Below are 6,000 nucleotides of genomic sequence, written 5' to 3'. Positions count from 1 at the left end.
TCTTGTGCCTCACGCTCACTGCAGCCATCTGCTTTATATTTGTGCCGCAAAGACGACCGGGCCGGCGCTATACATGTGTTTGTGTTTTTGTGACATCAGGAACTTGATAGAGAGATCGCAGAGAGATGTTTAGAATAGAGAAGGTGGGGGATTGTGCCTATTTGCAACCTTTAACCCTTTTCCTGCTTTTAATGGAGATAACCAGCTAAGACCAGTCATTCAGAATTACTGTCCAAAAATCAATGGTAGTACACACAGAGATGCACAAAAAATATGGTTTTAATGGAAAAATTTCCAAGTTTTGAAAATAATCAAGTGCAATACACATTTCACACGTGGTACAATATATTTTGATTTATTTAACACAACCTTTGTGTATTTCACAATTGTATCTGTGCCTCTGCATATGCATATTTTGTGTATTGTGTCATTTATTGATAGACAGATAAAAACATACATTCAAAACTCAACTGTCTTCTGAGACCTGGAAGCTTCTGTAACCAAGAATTCATTATTAATTAATTCAATAATTTATTTATTAATTCATTCAAAAAGACAATGATGTCAAAGAAGAATGTTTTTTTGGTTCTACAAAGAACAATTTACTTAAAGGTTCTTATTTGATCTTATTTTGTCGGGATAAGGAACCTTTTGTGGATTTTAAAAGTTCCTTATGGAACCATTCAGACAAAAAATGTTCTTCTATGGCATCGCGAAGGACGTTTTATATAAATTATATAAACTAACATGTATAAACTAACATATTTTGTTGTATATACTGTATATAAATTATGTTTTTTTTAATTGATTTGTAGTCAGTGATATATTTGTTTTCTATGCTATGCCTATTGTCTTACTGATTTTCATCTGGTTTGGCCCATCTGGATGCAGGTCATGAGTCTTATTTACTTGTTTGCATTCTTTACAATTGCCTAAAACACACATGACTCCCACACACCGGTCCTTTGGGGTCTTGTGGGGCCAGTATATTTGGTGATGTATATCTCTTACCAGATTAACCAGTCTTAAACTACAGCTATGTCTGGAATGTGTAGAGTCATTTCACCAGTTGATAAATGACAGACCAAACCTAAACAAACATTTCACATCATGATGCATCACCCGTATAATTGACAGCTACAGTGCATTTCAAAAGAATCATTAATTTAACATCCTGTTATTATATTCATCATAAGAAGGACACAGTTTAAACATATCAAATCAATGTTTTTTTCCGATTGAAGGTGATATATTTGTACTAATCTCATTTGCTTCATACTCACAGATCAATAGAGGTGATGATCTGTTGTTTCCAGCCGGAGAACCTGAGCCAGAGCTTTTGTTAACTGTAATGAAATACATGTTTAAAAAGGAGAAGCGCATTAATTTTTCATGTGCACTGCGCTTGACAACTTCAGCACAGTCCACTATAACAACCTTCAAGGGCCTCCTGACCCTGGGAGGGGGTGACCTCTGACCTTTATTGGGCCTCTTTTATGAGGATTTTTTCAAGACTCTGGCCAGATGGCTAAACTATCAAAGGGTTTTTTATGAGAAAAATCTGCGGGCTGGAGTGCGGTGGTGTATTTCTTTCATTGTGCAGCCCTGCCTCCGAGAGTCCCCACTCGAAGTCGCAGCGGAAATGGGAACATTGGTTGAACATTTGTGCGACATGGAAACTTGTTTAACCTCTTAACACCATTTTTGAGGGTATTATCGATATCGAGATTATCAACGGTTTTGAATCAAAAAGCCAATAGTGAGTTGATGATACTCAAAAAGAAAGGTGTGACTGAGGATACATCAATCATCATACTCGACCACATGATCAAACAGGCCTCAGGCATAAAGGATTTTGAGAACCTCATTTGTAACCCTGGATCACAAAACCAGTCTTAAGTAGCACGGGAACATTTTTAGTAACAGACAAAAACACATAGTATGGGTCAAAATTATAAAAAAAAATGATGCCCAAAATCTTTAGGATATTAAGTAGAGATCATGTTCCATGAAGATATTTTGTAAATTTCCTACATTATATATATATATAAACTTTATTTTTGTGAGTGTACGGCCTGCCACAGTGTCCCTGATTGGCCAAAGGCAATTTTCTCAATATTTTAAATTTTTCACTCTCTCAGATTTTAAACGATTGTATCTCAGACAGATATTGTCCTATTCTAACAACTCATACATCAATAGAAAGCTTATTTTTTCAGATTGTGTAAACATCTCAATTTTGAAAAATTGACCCAAGACTGGTTTTGTTGTCCAGGGTCACATTTGTCATCGCCTGTGTTTATGGGCATCATGTGCATACAAAGCTTTTTTGCTTGATGCATATCCCCCAAAAAAACATTCACCAAAATGCATAATCATATATTTTGTCGCAACATTTAACCTTTTATAACATAAACATGTACAGTTTTTTCCTTTAAAATGCAGTTTTATTGATAATTTGGCTTTAAATTTTGTTTCATGTTTAATATTTACCAATTTTGTTATGTTTCATTTATTATTAAGTTTAGTTATTTATTTTTAGTTAATCATTTTAGTACCTAAACTTATGTCTCTATATAGGCAACATTTCAAATTTTCATTTAGTTAAACTTTATTCAAATAATATTTAGACCTATATTTGATTTGATTTCAATGAACAGAAATTTCTTTTTTGTTCACTGTGATACGTTTTTTTGCTTTATTAAAAAGCATTCTGTCCTTTTCACTTTTTTATCTTCTAAATTGATGGCATTAAATGGTATGAACACATGCGCCAAGTAACATGACAGTCTGCTGAAATCCATAACGGAGGAGAACCGGAGAAGATGCAGGAGAAGAATTGTGTGTCCCTGGGTCATTGTAACTTCAACGCTTCACATCACTCATGAGGCACCTTTATGAGAGATGAACTATGTGGATGGATTGGGTTTCTGAGGAACCAGTTTCACAGACGTTTTCTTTGCTATCAACAACTAGACTGGCTTGAGTATATACCACAATTAAACAAAGAGGGTTCAAACATCATTACTACAATATAAGATGCTCATGTGCAATGACAACATAACCTGACTCGTATCAGAGCACCGCTATGCCGTTGCTATGATGCCTTGGATGGTTGCTAGGATTTACTGGTGGTTGTTAGAGGGATTCCTGGTCTTCACCGTCAAATCGATGTGATGTTTAATACTATATGTCACAGGTTACCTATTTAGCATAAGCCTAAGGGCTTTTCACAAAAAAATTTGTCCACTAGGTAAAAATTGTAATCAAATAGAAAATCATATAAACATCTCTCGTGTTTGTAGCACATTAACTATGAATGAACCAAATCATTTTCATTTAATTATACATTTAACAACTGCTTTACCCAAAGTATTTTGAAAGGTGCTCAGTGAATTGTAAGCAGTCTCTGGCTTTCATTAATAATACTAAAGGAGCTGGTTTCAGCTGCATTGGTTGACTCTTGTTAGGAAGTCGCGTGAGCTGTTAATGACAGCTGCTGTGAACATTACCAGTCGGGCACCAGCCCTCATCTCTACCCTCCCCAAAGCCTACTTCACTTTCAGCCCTGTAAAAACTTCACAAGATAAACAGCAGACGTGAAACGGCAGCTTACGATACAGTAGAGTTTTGGACTGGATTTAGATTTTGATCAACTGAATTTGAGTTCAAATTTCCTCACATCTGATGTTTGATTTTGAGTTCATTTGCAAATACAGATGACTCGGTTTTTATTGATTTTCATAAATCATGTGTTTTTTATTGTCTGTGCACATTTAAATGCAAAATTTGAAAAAAAAAAACATGATTTATGAAAGATGAAAAGAACGAAGTTGGTAACACTTTTCATTACGGTTTCCTTAATAAAACATTTATAAATGTCTTCATTAGTCATTAATAAGTCATTTACAGATGCATTATGATGCAGTTATAACTGCATGAATAAAAGAGGGATTTTAACGAAATACTTGCCAAATACGGTGCCATTTTAACTCACATGTTATAAATGCTTATTTAATGTATTTATTCATTATTTATTTAACTCAAAAGCAAATTCATTATTATCTTGATGTTGTTTGCAATGTAGGGTGTCAGACTGGAGACTGTAGGGTGTTATGTTGTTTTTCTTATACCTGCTCACTATTTGGCAGGTATTTGTTAGAATTTTTATGTATGCCGTTATTACTGCTTTATAATGCATTTGTAGATTACTTATTAATGAACACATTTATAAATGCTTCATTAAGGGAACCTTAATGTAAAGTGCTACTTCAAAGTTATCAGTTTTTTCCAAATAAAATAGTATTTTAAAATCAAAGTTGACCCTACGTTGTAAATAGCGCTGGTTGTGAAGAGAAAAAAACCCTTGGTCTTCCATGACCTTCCCGCATATGACTAGTTTTGTGGTATCCAAATTTATTCACAAAAAAGGTCTGTCATTAAATGAAAATGTACTTTGGAAGGTGGTCAGTTTGACGACCTGGACAGAACATCCATTACATTACAATCCTTCTTTCATTCCTGAATGAAATGCTTGCTTTTCCAGATCCAATCAATTCGCAGTGGAAGAAACAAGCCACACCCTCTATTTGTCTTTTTTGATATTCCTTTCACATAACAGTATGGAAAGTTGGTTGAACTGTCCAACAACAGTCACATTTTTTTTAATCATGAATAACCTAAATAAATACTTTCATAATTTTCAGTGATTTTTATCATACACATTTACAATTATAATTTATTTTTATTTATGTTAACATTTATTTATGTACTGGTTATCGACACAGCAATAAAAAACTGTAATTTAAAATAAGTGATTTTGTCTTAATTGAACACATTCATTTAAATATGAATATTCGGATTTGCCTTGAAGTGGATGATTTGCAGTTTTTTTTTTCACCTTACATTCTCCTTTGCTGATTTTTGCTTTGTATGTAAAAGTTTATTTACACAGATTGCTAGACATAAAACAATGCGATTTTGTCCTAATATTTCTTTGACATCATTTTAACCAAGCTCAACGTGCAATTGCTTGACGTAAACAAAGCATTTCTTTTTTTACATCTTTGTTCCTCATAGGTACGGTAATCTAAGCTGTCCTGCTTTGCGGTTTTAATGTGTCCATTCCTGTTCCTGATTGCACGTTGAGGTCGCGCAGGATCTAAAGTCACTGGAAGCAGTTAAAATAATAGGAGCTGACCACATGTTGGAGCTTATGAGATGTGGCCTCTCGACACACAGAGGAGCCGCTGTGAGCAAACCCACCGGAGACGCCGGGAGAAAAGCTGTTGTTGTGTCTCGCTGTGTTTAAAAATAATACAAATATTTATACAGTCTGATATTCAGCAAACATGGGATGCAAGGTATTGCTGATACATGAAATATATGCAAAACCCTATAAACTAAACAAATTTTCTTTTTTTTCCGATGACCCGGCTACTTTCGTGTAACGGCAAGTAAACATATTGCTTGTATTAAGATAAGTGGACGTAAACATAAATCATAATGTGTGTGTGTGCGTGTGTGTGTAAAGATCCAAGAAATGCTGTTGTGAGTTTGTGCGACTGCACACTTCCTGTTTGTCTTTAATCACAGTTGCACTTACACAAATAGACACATACAGTGCGTCTACACAACTTCCTACTCAACAGCAGATGAGAGGTCTGAAAGATTTTTTATGAGTTCAACATTTTTATAATTGAAATTTGAATCTCGTATGTGGTGCTAATTTCCTATTCATTTCCTTCATGTTGAGTAAATTTAAACATATATCGGGTAGAATATAATATGAACATCTAATGAATTAATGGTGTTAGGTGTTATAATATATCATAAATTAATAGAATGTTCTCTTTTGTTTGGTATTAAAGTCGCCGTGGGAAGTTGCGATCATGTTTACTTCCGTATTCTCACACAATTCCGAGTGGAACAGAATTACGAATGAGAAAAAAATGTGGGCGTGGCTTGTTTTTCCGCCGCGATTGGATGTTTAAAAACACC

This window comes from Triplophysa dalaica, chromosome 20 (genome assembly GCF_015846415.1).
Source record: "Triplophysa dalaica isolate WHDGS20190420 chromosome 20, ASM1584641v1, whole genome shotgun sequence".
Taxonomy (NCBI): Eukaryota; Metazoa; Chordata; class Actinopteri; order Cypriniformes; family Nemacheilidae; genus Triplophysa; species Triplophysa dalaica.
The sequence above is the reverse complement of the archived record's forward strand: the minus strand, read 5'-3'. Positions refer to the sequence as shown.